The sequence below is a fragment of the Phalacrocorax carbo genome, chromosome 21 (genome assembly GCF_963921805.1).
Source record: "Phalacrocorax carbo chromosome 21, bPhaCar2.1, whole genome shotgun sequence".
In the NCBI taxonomy this organism is placed as follows: Eukaryota; Metazoa; Chordata; class Aves; order Suliformes; family Phalacrocoracidae; genus Phalacrocorax; species Phalacrocorax carbo.
In genome coordinates this window covers 6,000,473-6,014,768 of record NC_087533.1, presented here as the reverse complement: position 1 = coordinate 6,014,768, position 14,296 = coordinate 6,000,473, and the positions used below count along the sequence as shown (strand labels likewise).

Below are 14,296 nucleotides of genomic sequence, written 5' to 3'. Positions count from 1 at the left end.
GCCCAGAGTGCCTTTCTCGTGGCCCCTCCGCAGCCCGACGCCGCTCCCCGCTCCTCTTCTCGCTCACTCTTGCCTCGCCGTTCCACACGACGCCTCTTCTCTCTCCTCCGCCAGCTGCTGCCGAGGAAGGAGGACACGGTTAGGCCTGAGAATCACAGAATCACAGCTTGGAAGGGACCTCAGGGATTGTCTAGTCTACCCTTTGAGAAGCACCAGCTCCTCCACCCCAGAGGAAGCTCCCCGAGGCACCACCTTCACAAAACCCTCCTGCTTCAGAGCTCATCTCACCTGAGCCGTGCACAGCAGAGCTCCGGCCGGTGCTGGAGGCGGGCTCGGAGGCGGGCACCCCGGGCAAAGCAAGCTGGGCACGCAAGGCGGCGGCCAAAGAGGCTGCGCCCCTGCTTACAGGGGGCTCGAGCCGCTGCCTGGACAGCAAAGCGCCCGGGACTCCAGGGCACTGGCCGGGCCCCGGCTTACAGGGCGGCCCTGGTCCCAAAGGCCCACGGAGGCTCCTTCTCTCCGATTCAGGGGCACCCTGACCCACACCCCGCTAACGGGGCGGTCACCCCACGCAGGCTGCCAGCGGAGCACAAAGGCTCCCAGACCGGGACCCTGATTACAGGCAGGTCGACACACAGGGAGCCAGAGAGCTCGGCCTTCCCCCACAGCGACAGGAACGAGACTCAAAGCCAGGCAGCGGAGCTTCACGGCCAAAGGCTGGGGGGCCGGGGCCCCGGCCCCGAGGACAGGGAGGGCACACATGCCCGGCCCCCACACCTCCTGGCCCCACGCCTCTGAAAGGCCGGGGCCAGGGGCACCCGCCTGCTTACAGGGGGTCCCTCCAAGCGCAGGGGACGCGCACGGCCCTGCTTACAGGGTGGCGGTCCCGCTCGGCTCCCACAAGCCCCACGGAGCCCGAGGCTCCGACCTGCGCCCGACTTAGGGGCCGGCCGTCCTGGCTGCAGCACATCACCACGTCTTCAGGAGCCCAGGGAGCGACCTCGACCCCAACCACGGGGAGGTCGCTCCAGCAAAAGCGGCGCCAAAGGCGCGACTGCGCCCTCGGGCACAGCTCTCCCTCAACCTGCACCCTCTAAAGGGCGAGGGAGGGCTCGTTCCTGGTGGCTGGCTAAAGCAGCCTCCCCAGCCCTGCTTACAGGGGCTCGGGCTGCTCCTGGGGACAGGACAGAGGGCTCCACGGCTCCTGACACACGCCCTGAGCGCACTCAGGGCTGGCACGCTGGCAGCTCGCCAGCAGGACAGGCAGCCACGCAGGCAGAGACCCAGGCCCTGACTACAGGCTGGTCGCCTTGCCCACGCTACGACTAAGCGGCTTCGCTCCGTCCTTAGAGGGAAGGGAAAGGGGCAAGCCCGGACTCCCCCTCCGCTCGCGGGGTCAGAGGGGACCCCCCGTTGCTGCACAGAGCCCTTCTTTCCCTCCCGGGAAGTTGAAGCTAAGCTGCAGCGATTTTAAGGGGGGGCCTAAAGGACAAGCTCACTCACTCGCTCACACCGACAAGGACAGGGACAAGGGGGGAACACACACACACAAACACAACTTCCCAGAAGAGAGAGCGCGAGCTCTGTGCAGCCAATGTCTGGGGAGCCATCCCTACCCCCGAGCAGGAGAGGAGAGCCTCACACCTGCCCCCCGGGCTGCACGGAGGCCGAGGGGGGGCCTCAACGTGCCAAGGGGCCTCACGGGTGGCCGAGGAGCAAATGCCGTGACACGCCCCGACTCCGGGGGGTCACGCTGGCCAGGCCGCCGGCAGGCAGAAAGCCGCCGCCGGGGCGGGAATACGGCCCTCCCCTGCTTACAGGGTGGGCTTGGGGTCCTGCGAGCTCCATTTCCCCCTCGGGTGCGGAGGCGGTGACGCTCACCCTCCTTACAGGGTCACCACTCCCTCCGGGCAGCCAGAGGAGCAAGGGCGGCAAAAGGCCCACGACAGCAAAAGCAAAGACCGAGCCCTGGTTACAGGGAGGTCGCCCAGCGCAAAGCCAGCGGGGGCACCCCAAAGGTGCCCGCCCCGCTCTTACGCGACCACGCCCCGGAGACAGGGAGGTCCCTTTGCCCAGAGTGCCTTTCTCGTGGCCCCTCCGCAGCCCGACGCCGCTCCCCGCTCCTCTTCTCGCTCACTCTTGCCTCGCCGTTCCACATGACGCCTCTTCTCTCTCCTCCGCCAGCTGCTGCCGAGGAAGGAGGACACGGTTAGGCCTGAGAATCACAGAATCACAGCTTGGAAGGGACCTCAGGGATTGTCTAGTCCACCCTTTGAGAAGCACCAGCTCCTCCACCCCAGAGGAAGCTCCCCGAGGCACCACCTTCACAAAACCCTGCTGCTTCAGAGCTCATCTCACCTGAGCCGTGCACAGCAGAGCTCCGGCCGGTGCTGGAGCCGGACTCGGAGGCGGGCACCCCGGGCAAAGCAAGCTGGGCACGCAAGGCGGCGGCCAAAGAGGCTGCGCCCCTGCTTACAGGGGGCTCGAGCCGCTGCCTGGACAGCAAAGCGCCCGGGACTCCAGGGCACTGGCCGGGCCCCGGCTTACAGGGCGGCCCTGGTCCCAAAGGCCCACGGAGGCTCCTTCTCTCCGATTCAGGGGCACCCTGACCCACACCCCGCTAACGGGGCGGTCACCCCACGCAGGCTGCCAGCGGAGCACAAAGGCTCCCAGACCGGGACCCTGATTACAGGCAGGTCGACACACAGGGAGCCAGAGAGCTCGGCCTTCCCCCACAGCGACAGGAACGAGACTCAAAGCCAGGCAGCGGAGCTTCACGGCCAAAGGCTGGGGGGCCGGGGCCCCGGCCCCGAGGACAGGGAGGGCACACATGCCCGGCCCCCACACCTCCTGGCCCCACGCCTCTGAAAGGCCGGGGCCAGGGGCACCCGCCTGCTTACAGGGGGTCCCTCCAAGCGCAGGGGACGCGCACGGCCCTGCTTACAGGGTGGCGGTCCCGCTCGGCTCCCACAAGCCCCACGGAGCCCGAGGCTCCGACCTGCGCCCGACTTAGGGGCCGGCCGTCCTGGCTGCAGCACATCACCACGTCTTCAGGAGCCCAGGGAGCGACCTCGACCCCAACCGCGGGGAGGTCGCTCCAGCAAAAGCGGCGCCAAAGGCGCGACTGCGCCCTCGGGCACAGCTCTCCCTCAACCTGCACCCTCTAAAGGGCGAGGGAGGGCTCGTTCCTGGTGGCTGGCTAAAGCAGCCTCCCCAGCCCTGCTTACAGGGGCTCGGGCTGCTCCTGGGGACAGGACAGAGGGCTCCACGGCTCCTGACACACGCCCTGAGCGCACTCAGGGCTGGCACGCTGGCAGCTCGCCAGCAGGACAGGCAGCCACGCAGGCAGAGACCCAGGCCCTGACTACAGGCTGGTCGCCTTGCCCACGCTACGACTAAGCGGCTTCGCTCCGTCCTTAGAGGGAAGGGAAAGGGGCAAGCCCGGACTCCCCCTCCGCTCGCGGGGTCAGAGGGGACCCCCCGTTGCTGCACAGAGCCCTTCTTTCCCTCCCGGGAAGTTGAAGCTAAGCTGCAGCGATTTTAAGGGGGGGCCTAAAGGACAAGCTCACTCACTCGCTCACACCGACAAGGACAGGGACAAGGGGGGAACACACACACACACACAACTTCCCGGAAGAGAGAGCGCGAGCTCTGTGCAGCCAATGTCTGGGGAGCCATCCCTACCCCCGAGCAGGAGAGGAGAGCCTCACACCTGCCCCCCGGGCTGCACGGAGGCCGAGGGGGGGCCTCAACGTGCCAAGGGGCCTCACGGGTGGCCGAGGAGCAAATGCCGTGACACGCCCCGACTCCGGGGGGTCACGCTGGCCAGGCCGCCGGCAGGCAGAAAGCCGCCGCCGGGGCGGGAATACGGCCCTCCCCTGCTTACAGGGTGGGCTTGGGGTCCTGCGAGCTCCATTTCCCCCTCGGGTGCGGAGGCGGTGGCGCTCACCCTCCTTACAGGGTCACCACTCCCTCCGGGCAGCCAGAGGAGCAAGGGCGGCAAAAGGCCCACGACAGCAAAAGCAAAGACCGAGCCCTGGTTACAGGGAGGTCGCCCAGCGCAAAGCCAGCGGGGGCACCCCAAAGGTGCCCGCCCCGCTCTTACGTGACCACGCCCCGGAGACAGGGAGGTCCCTTTGCCCAGAGTGCCTTTCTCGTGGCCCCTCCGCAGCCCGACGCCGCTCCCCGCTCCTCTTCTCGCTCACTCTTGCCTCGCCGTTCCACACGATGCCTCTTCTCTCTCCTCCGCCAGCTGCTGCCGAGGAAGGAGGACACGGTTAGGCCTGAGAATCACAGAATCACAGCTTGGAAGGGACCTCAGGGATTGTCTAGTCCACCCTTTGAGAAGCACCAGCTCCTCCACCCCAGAGGAAGCTCCCCGAGGCACCACCTTCACAAAACCCCGCTGCTTCAGAGCTCATCTCACCTGAGCCGTGCACAGCAGAGCTCCGGCCGGTGCTGGAGCCGGGCTCGGAGGCGGGCACCCCGGGCAAAGCAAGCTGGGCACGCAAGGCGGCGGCCAAAGAGGCTGCGCCCCTGCTTACAGGGGGCTCGAGCCGCTGCCTGGACAGCAAAGCGCCCGGGACTCCAGGGCACTGGCCGGGCCCCGGCTTACAGGGCGGCCCTGGTCCCAAAGGCCCACGGAGGCTCCTTCTCTCCGATTCAGGGGCACCCTGACCCACACCCCGCTAACGGGGCGGTCACCCCACGCAGGCTGCCAGCGGAGCACAAAGGCTCCCAGACCGGGACCCTGATTACAGGCAGGTCGACACACAGGGAGCCAGAGAGCTCGGCCTTCCCCCACAGCGACAGGAACGAGACTCAAAGCCAGGCAGCGGAGCTTCACGGCCAAAGGCTGGGGGGCCGGGGCCCCGGCCCCGAGGACAGGGAGGGCACACATGCCCGGCCCCCACACCTCCTGGCCCCACGCCTCTGAAAGGCCGGGGCCAGGGGCACCCGCCTGCTTACAGGGGGTCCCTCCAAGCGCAGGGGACGCGCACGGCCCTGCTTACAGGGTGGCGGTCCCGCTCGGCTCCCACAAGCCCCACGGAGCCCGAGGCTCCGACCTGCGCCCGACTTAGGGGCCGGCCGTCCTGGCTGCAGCACATCACCACGTCTTCAGGAGCCCAGGGAGCGACCTCGACCCCAACCGCGGGGAGGTCGCTCCAGCAAAAGCGGCGCCAAAGGCGCGACTGCGCCCTCGGGCACAGCTCTCCCTCAACCTGCACCCTCTAAAGGGCGAGGGAGGGCTCGTTCCTGGTGGCTGGCTAAAGCAGCCTCCCCAGCCCTGCTTACAGGGGCTCGGGCTGCTCCTGGGGACAGGACAGAGGGCTCCACGGCTCCTGACACACGCCCTGAGCGCACTCAGGGCTGGCACGCTGGCAGCTCGCCAGCAGGACAGGCAGCCACGCAGGCAGAGACCCAGGCCCTGACTACAGGCTGGTCGCCTTGCCCACGCTACGACTAAGCGGCTTCGCTCCGTCCTTAGAGGGAAGGGAAAGGGGCAAGCCCGGACTCCCTCTCCGCTCGCGGGGTCAGAGGGGACCCCCCGTTGCTGCACAGAGCCCTTCTTTCCCTCCCGGGAAGTTGAAGCTAAGCTGCAGCGATTTTAAGGGGGGGCCTAAAGGACAAGCTCACTCACTCGCTCACACCGACAAGGACAGGGACAAGGGGGGAACACACACACACACACAACTTCCCAGAAGAGAGAGCGCGAGCTCTGTGCAGCCAATGTCTGGGGAGCCATCCCTACCCCCGAGCAGGAGAGGAGAGCCTCACACCTGCCCCCCGGGCTGCACGGAGGCCGAGGGGGGGCCTCAACGTGCCAAGGGGCCTCACGGGTGGCCGAGGAGCAAATGCCGTGACACGCCCCGACTCCGGGGGGTCACGCTGGCCAGGCCGCCGGCAGGCAGAAAGCCGCCGCCGGGGCGGGAATACGGCCCTCCCCTGCTTACAGGGTGGGCTTGGGGTCCTGCGAGCTCCATTTCCCCCTCGGGTGCGGAGGCGGTGGCGCTCACCCTCCTTACAGGGTCACCACTCCCTCCGGGCAGCCAGAGGAGCAAGGGCGGCAAAAGGCCCACGACAGCAAAAGCAAAGACCGAGCCCTGGTTACAGGGAGGTCGCCCAGCGCAAAGCCAGCGGGGGCACCCCAAAGGTGCCCGCCCCGCTCTTACGTGACCACGCCCCGGAGACAGGGAGGTCCCTTTGCCCAGAGTGCCTTTCTCGTGGCCCCTCCGCAGCCCGACGCCGCTCCCCGCTCCTCTTCTCGCTCACTCTTGCCTCGCCGTTCCACACGATGCCTCTTCTCTCTCCTCCGCCAGCTGCTGCCGAGGAAGGAGGACACGGTTAGGCCTGAGAATCACAGAATCACAGCTTGGAAGGGACCTCAGGGATTGTCTAGTCCACCCTTTGAGAAGCACCAGCTCCTCCACCCCAGAGGAAGCTCCCCGAGGCACCACCTTCACAAAACCCCGCTGCTTCAGAGCTCATCTCACCTGAGCCGTGCACAGCAGAGCTCCGGCCGGTGCTGGAGCCGGGCTCGGAGGCGGGCACCCCGGGCAAAGCAAGCTGGGCACGCAAGGCGGCGGCCAAAGAGGCTGCGCCCCTGCTTACAGGGGGCTCGAGCCGCTGCCTGGACAGCAAAGCGCCCGGGACTCCAGGGCACTGGCCGGGCCCCGGCTTACAGGGCGGCCCTGGTCCCAAAGGCCCACGGAGGCTCCTTCTCTCCGATTCAGGGGCACCCTGACCCACACCCCGCTAACGGGGCGGTCACCCCACGCAGGCTGCCAGCGGAGCACAAAGGCTCCCAGACCGGGACCCTGATTACAGGCAGGTCGACACACAGGGAGCCAGAGAGCTCGGCCTTCCCCCACAGCGACAGGAACGAGACTCAAAGCCAGGCAGCGGAGCTTCACGGCCAAAGGCTGGGGGGCCGGGGCCCCGGCCCCGAGGACAGGGAGGGCACACATGCCCGGCCCCCACACCTCCTGGCCCCACGCCTCTGAAAGGCCGGGGCCAGGGGCACCCGCCTGCTTACAGGGGGTCCCTCCAAGCGCAGGGGACGCGCACGGCCCTGCTTACAGGGTGGCGGTCCCGCTCGGCTCCCACAAGCCCCACGGAGCCCGAGGCTCCGACCTGCGCCCGACTTAGGGGCCGGCCGTCCTGGCTGCAGCACATCACCACGTCTTCAGGAGCCCAGGGAGCGACCTCGACCCCAACCGCGGGGAGGTCGCTCCAGCAAAAGCGGCGCCAAAGGCGCGACTGCGCCCTCGGGCACAGCTCTCCCTCAACCTGCACCCTCTAAAGGGCGAGGGAGGGCTCGTTCCTGGTGGCTGGCTAAAGCAGCCTCCCCAGCCCTGCTTACAGGGGCTCGGGCTGCTCCTGGGGACAGGACAGAGGGCTCCACGGCTCCTGACACACGCCCTGAGCGCACTCAGGGCTGGCACGCTGGCAGCTCGCCAGCAGGACAGGCAGCCACGCAGGCAGAGACCCAGGCCCTGACTACAGGCTGGTCGCCTTGCCCACGCTACGACTAAGCGGCTTCGCTCCGTCCTTAGAGGGAAGGGAAAGGGGCAAGCCCGGACTCCCCCTCCGCTCGCGGGGTCAGAGGGGACCCCCCGTTGCTGCACAGAGCCCTTCTTTCCCTCCCGGGAAGTTGAAGCTAAGCTGCAGCGATTTTAAGGGGGGGCCTAAAGGACAAGCTCACTCACTCGCTCACACCGACAAGGACAGGGACAAGGGGGGAACACACACACAAACACAACTTCCCAGAAGAGAGAGCGCGAGCTCTGTGCAGCCAATGTCTGGGGAGCCATCCCTACCCCCGAGCAGGAGAGGAGAGCCTCACACCTGCCCCCCGGGCTGCACGGAGGCCGAGGGGGGGCCTCAACGTGCCAAGGGGCCTCACGGGTGGCCGAGGAGCAAATGCCGTGACACGCCCCGACTCCGGGGGGTCACGCTGGCCAGGCCGCCGGCAGGCAGAAAGCCGCCGCCGGGGCGGGAATACGGCCCTCCCCTGCTTACAGGGTGGGCTTGGGGTCCTGCGAGCTCCATTTCCCCCTCGGGTGCGGAGGCGGTGGCGCTCACCCTCCTTACAGGGTCACCACTCCCTCCGGGCAGCCAGAGGAGCAAGGGCGGCAAAAGGCCCACGACAGCAAAAGCAAAGACCGAGCCCTGGTTACAGGGAGGTCGCCCAGCGCAAAGCCAGCGGGGGCACCCCAAAGGTGCCCGCCCCGCTCTTACGTGACCACGCCCCGGAGACAGGGAGGTCCCTTTGCCCAGAGTGCCTTTCTCGTGGCCCCTCCGCAGCCCGACGCCGCTCCCCGCTCCTCTTCTCGCTCACTCTTGCCTCGCCGTTCCACACGACGCCTCTTCTCTCTCCTCCGCCAGCTGCTGCCGAGGAAGGAGGACACGGTTAGGCCTGAGAATCACAGAATCACAGCTTGGAAGGGACCTCAGGGATTGTCTAGTCCACCCTTTGAGAAGCACCAGCTCCTCCACCCCAGAGGAAGCTCCCCGAGGCACCACCTTCACAAAACCCTGCTGCTTCAGAGCTCATCTCACCTGAGCCGTGCACAGCAGAGCTCCGGCCGGTGCTGGAGCCGGGCTCGGAGGCGGGCACCCCGGGCAAAGCAAGCTGGGCACGCAAGGCGGCGGCCAAAGAGGCTGCGCCCCTGCTTACAGGGGGCTCGAGCCGCTGCCTGGACAGCAAAGCGCCCGGGACTCCAGGGCACTGGCCGGGCCCCGGCTTACAGGGCGGCCCTGGTCCCAAAGGCCCACGGAGGCTCCTTCTCTCCGATTCAGGGGCACCCTGACCCACACCCCGCTAACGGGGCGGTCACCCCACGCAGGCTGCCAGCGGAGCACAAAGGCTCCCAGACCGGGACCCTGATTACAGGCAGGTCGACACACAGGGAGCCAGAGAGCTCGGCCTTCCCCCACAGCGACAGGAACGAGACTCAAAGCCAGGCAGCGGAGCTTCACGGCCAAAGGCTGGGGGGCCGGGGCCCCGGCCCCGAGGACAGGGAGGGCACACATGCCCGGCCCCCACACCTCCTGGCCCCACGCCTCTGAAAGGCCGGGGCCAGGGGCACCCGCCTGCTTACAGGGGGTCCCTCCAAGCGCAGGGGACGCGCACGGCCCTGCTTACAGGGTGGCGGTCCCGCTCGGCTCCCACAAGCCCCACGGAGCCCGAGGCTCCGACCTGCGCCCGACTTAGGGGCCGGCCGTCCTGGCTGCAGCACATCACCACGTCTTCAGGAGCCCAGGGAGCGACCTCGACCCCAACCGCGGGGAGGTCGCTCCAGCAAAAGCGGCGCCAAAGGCGCGACTGCGCCCTCGGGCACAGCTCTCCCTCAACCTGCACCCTCTAAAGGGCGAGGGAGGGCTCGTTCCTGGTGGCTGGCTAAAGCAGCCTCCCCAGCCCTGCTTACAGGGGCTCGGGCTGCTCCTGGGGACAGGACAGAGGGCTCCACGGCTCCTGACACATGCCCCGAGCGCACTCAGGGCTGGCACGCTGGCAGCTCGCCAGCAGGACAGGCAGCGACCCAGGCCCTGACTACAGGCTGGTCACCTTGCCCACGCTACGACTAAGCGGCTTCGCTCCGTCCTTAGAGGGAAGGGAAAGGGGCAAGCCCGGACTCCCCCTCCGCTCGCGGGGTCAGAGGGGACCCCCCGTTGCTGCACAGAGCCCTTCTTTCCCTCCCGGGAAGTTGAAGCTAAGCTGCAGCGATTTTAAGGGGGGGCCTAAAGGACAAGCTCACTCACTCGCTCACACCGACAAGGACAGGGACAAGGGGGGAACACACACACACACACACAACTTCCCAGAAGAGAGAGCGCGAGCTCTGTGCAGCCAATGTCTGGGGAGCCATCCCTACCCCCGAGCAGGAGAGGAGAGCCTCACACCTGCCCCCCGGGCTGCACGGAGGCCGAGGGGGGGCCTCAACGTGCCAAGGGGCCTCACGGGTGGCCGAGGAGCAAATGCCGTGACACGCCCCGACTCCGGGGGGGTCACGCTGGCCAGGCCGCCGGCAGGCAGAAAGCCGCCGCCGGGGCGGGAATACGGCCCTCCCCTGCTTACAGGGTGGGCTTGGGGTCCTGCGAGCTCCATTTCCCCCTCGGGTGCGGAGGCGGTGGCGCTCACCCTCCTTACAGGGTCGCCACTCCCTCCGGGCAGCCAGAGGAGCAAGGGCAGCAAAAGGCCCACGACAGCAAAAGCAAAGACCGAGCCCTGGTTACAGGGAGGTCGCCCAGCACAAAGCCAGCGGGGGCACCCCAAAGGTGCCCGCCCCGCTCTTACGCGACCACGCCCCGGAGACAGGGAGGTCCCTTTGCCCAGAGTGCCTTTCTCGTGGCCCCTCCGCAGCCCGACGCCGCTCCCCGCTCCTCTTCTCGCTCACTCTTGCCTCGCCGTTCCACACGACGCCTCTTCTCTCTCCTCCGCCAGCTGCTGCCGAGGAAGGAGGACACGGTTAGGCCTGAGAATCACAGAATCACAGCTTGGAAGGGACCTCAGGGATTGTCTAGCCCACCCTTTGAGAAGCACCAGCTCCTCCACCCCAGAGGAAGCTCCCCGAGGCACCACCTTCACAAAACCCTGCTGCTTCAGAGCTCATCTCACCTGAGCCGTGCACAGCAGAGCTCCGGCCGGTGCTGGAGCCGGGCTCGGAGGCGGGCACCCCGGGCAAAGCAAGCTGGGCACGCAAGGCGGCGGCCAAAGAGGCTGCGCCCCTGCTTACAGGGGGCTCGAGCCGCTGCCTGGACAGCAAAGCGCCCGGGACTCCAGGGCACTGGCCGGGCCCCGGCTTACAGGGCGGCCCTGGTCCCAAAGGCCCACGGAGGCTCCTTCTCTCCGATTCAGGGGCACCCTGACCCACACCCCGCTAACGGGGCGGTCACCCCACGCAGGCTGCCAGCGGAGCACAAAGGCTCCCAGACCGGGACCCTGATTACAGGCAGGTCGACACACAGGGAGCCAGAGAGCTCGGCCTTCCCCCACAGCGACAGGAACGAGACTCAAAGCCAGGCAGCGGAGCTTCACGGCCAAAGGCTGGGGGGCCGGGGCCCCGGCCCCGAGGACAGAGAGGGCACACATGCCCGGCCCCCACACCTCCTGGCCCCACGCCTCTGAAAGGCCGGGGCCAGGGGCACTCCAATTTAGGGGTACCTTGATCCATAGCCTGACCCACTCCCTTCTGCGGTAGCTGGTGTTGAGGAACACACATTTAGGCCTGATAATGCTAACCTATCTACTAGAAATGGAGTAAGACTGACTTTTGGAGCTCCACTCTTAATTCTGTTTTCCCTCTTCAACCCATATCAAGTCCAATTTTTATTTCATGCATCTTCCTCTTCCGTTTTCCACAGCTGTATTCCCTCTTTTTCTCACTGCAGCCATCCCAGCCATTCACTGCAGGAAAATCTGTTGCTGAACTCACCGTCCTGTACGTGATCATCATTCTTCTCCTTTCCTCCCAGAAGATTATTTCCATGAATTTCTGGTGCACCTTGGCCTCAGACCTTTAAATAATGATCAATACCATTGCTAAATTATTATTTTGAGTGACTCCCTAGGAGACAGATCTTTTTTCCTCAGAAAATCCATGCCTACGATCCTTTTATCATTTCTCTTGCACCTTAGTTCCTAGAGCCAAAACAGCCACACAAATCAAGAAGGTGCATTTAGCTTCCCCTGCTAAAATCTTCATCCATTCTGGTATTTTCAGCAACCTGTAATATCATAGTTTCTCTCACAAAGATGTTGCAATGTCTTCCCTAAGGTACCTCAGATGTTGCCCTCAAACATGCTCACCCCATCCTAACTATCCTCAATATAATTCTGATAAAATATGGAACTCTCTTGGATCTTTCCCTATCCTCTTAGTTACCTCTGACTTGTCCCTCCAACATACTCTTTCTGTCCCACTTCAGAAACCTAAGCCTTTCCCTCAATAATGCTTACCCTATCCATTCTGAGGTGCCTTAAGATTTTCCATAAAAATTGTACGGTGGGTCCCCTCTAAATTACCTGAGCTATTCCCTCCAAAATGACACCTCTATCCCCTCTATGTTTTCCCAGATTTTCCCACAAAACCACTCATTTTTCCCCTCTAAATTACCCCAGCTTTTCCACTCAAAATGCCGCCTCTGTCCTCTCTATGTCAGAAATGCTGCCTCTGTCTTCCGAGTTACATCAGACTTTCCCCTCAGAAATGCTCATATCCCCCCTAAATTACCCCAGACTCATCCCTCAAAAAAAGGCCATTTTGATTCATTGAAGTTACCTCAGGTTTTCTGTCAAAAACATCGCCTCTGTCTCCCCCAACTCACCTCAGCTTTTCCCTCCAAAAATTTGATTCTGTGCCCTATAGATTACCTCAGATTCTGCACTCAATTTGTCCCCTCTCTGCTCCTTCTAAGTTACTTCAGCCTTCTCCCGCATGTATCTCACTCTGTCCCCTCAGAATTACCTCAACTTTTCCCTCAGGAACTCCACCGAAACACCCTGCTGCCCTCCGAGGCACTCCCCGCCCGGTCCTCCCTCCCTCTGTAACAGCGCCAAGCGTGCCCCGGGGAGACTCCAGGACCCGTCGAGCCCCAGAGCGCCCCCCGGCCGGCTGCCGTCCCTCTCGCTGAAGGGTGGGCAGCTCACCCAGCGCCGGTTTAAACGCCGCGCCGCCGCCGGCGGGACAGCCTCGCGACGGAGGGCGGGCGGGCACTCGCACGACTGGGGCGCGACGCGCCCCCCCCGCCCGTGCGACCGTCGGGGGCGCGCGGGGCACGCGCCGGCTGTCCTGCCCAGAGCCGCGCGGCGCGCGTAGCGCAGCTGCCCCCCCCCGCCCCGCCCCGCCCCCGCCCCCGCTGCCTTGCCTGGGTGGTCCCTCCCACCTGCCCTTCCTAGCGAGGCCCTGGCGGAGGCCCCCGTTCGCCCCAGCCAGCCCACGGCAGTCACCGGGCTTCTCCAGAGCGCCGCTTAACACAAGAGGCCCTCTCATTTCCTTTATTTATTTTTCTAAAAAACTCTAAATAAGCATTATGTGCTCTGATGTGATTTCCTCAAGTTTTCAACCGCATGCACCCACTTAAGATGATTTTTACGTAAATATATCCATTTTAATATTTTCCACATTTGTGCTGCTGTTTTCCCAGAACAAACGCTTTGGCCTCTGCCAGTAATAATTCTGAAGGGAATAATGCTGGTTTGCACTGGAATGTGTGGTCAGAAAGAGCTATAAAAGTTACGGAAATAAGCCTGGTTCCCTAAACATTTTTAAGCTTTTTTTTTTTATAGGTCTCTCTCATCTTGCCACCTGCATGGATGTTCTCATGGTTTGCAGGAAAACCTACATTTGCCTTTAAACGATGTCCTGGGTCAGACTGCAACCCTTTGCGTAATCCCCTGGGGATCCTACCTGACTGGGCAATTACTGCAGTCATTTCAACGGATGGGGAAAATTGCCAGAGACAAATGCCAGCAACCCTGAGTCAGAGGCACCAGGGCTAAGTGATATCTGCCTATAAAACTCACTCAAGACTCTCTAACACTGCAGGGCTAGCTGCTGGCCATACCCTTCAGCTTGCTCAGGTAGCTGTACAAGGGAAAGCTTTGAGCATTGAGGCAGTGTACCCTGAATACCAGGGTGGCATTGGAGTCCCCCTACTCCATCATCTCTTGATATAGCAGGTGGAAGAAAGGATTGCACAGAGGCTTTGAAGACCAGACTCACACCAGTAGGCAAAGGGCAGGCCAGGATTATATTGCAGCCTCATGGGTGAGGTGGGGAGCTATCTAGTTACATCAGCTCCTGGGGACTTGAGACTTGTTTCTAATACTCAAGAGCCTTGATAAGAACCCCTGAGCAAGGCAAAGCAGGACCCCTATAGCTGGTTCATGATTTATCTTCTCTAGACTGTCTTGGCACTCTTATGAGTTCAAAAGCTGATGTTTATTGGAACTGGAAGCTCACATCCAGGCCTTGTGTAGCTGCTACCAGGTTGGAGTTACTGTGCCAACATGAAATGCTGAATCAGTGGAAGTTCACTCTGCTGATTCAGGTGTGTTCCAGTATTTTTGAAGGAGGAAGATTTGTCCTAGCAGTTTTATGCCAGATGGACTATTGTCTGTGCCCCTGCAGCTGACTAAGACGGAACAAACAGCTCTGCATGTGCCAGCAAATGGGACTAAAATCTGTTTGTTCATTGGTCTGGGTAACATCGTCATTGCCAGGTCATCCAACAACACATGAATCCAGTACTAATCAATGCAAAACAGCCGTCTGCTACATCTATACTGTAA

General features: G+C 63.7%; 1 protein-coding gene and 1 long non-coding RNA gene across 2 annotated transcripts in view; one reads left to right on the top strand and one right to left on the bottom strand.

The window, feature by feature from the left end:
* CBL (Cbl proto-oncogene) overlaps positions 1-14,296 on the top strand; it is a 569,152-nt gene that overhangs the window by 158,951 nt on the left and 395,905 nt on the right. The gene's annotated exons all lie outside the window — the stretch shown is intronic.
* Positions 10,295-12,647, bottom strand: LOC135316690 (uncharacterized). The gene is made up of 3 exons (XR_010375932.1): positions 12,471-12,647; positions 11,439-11,520; positions 10,295-10,447 (listed from the first exon to the last, which is right to left on the bottom strand). It is a non-coding gene; the product is annotated as an uncharacterized LOC135316690 (long non-coding RNA).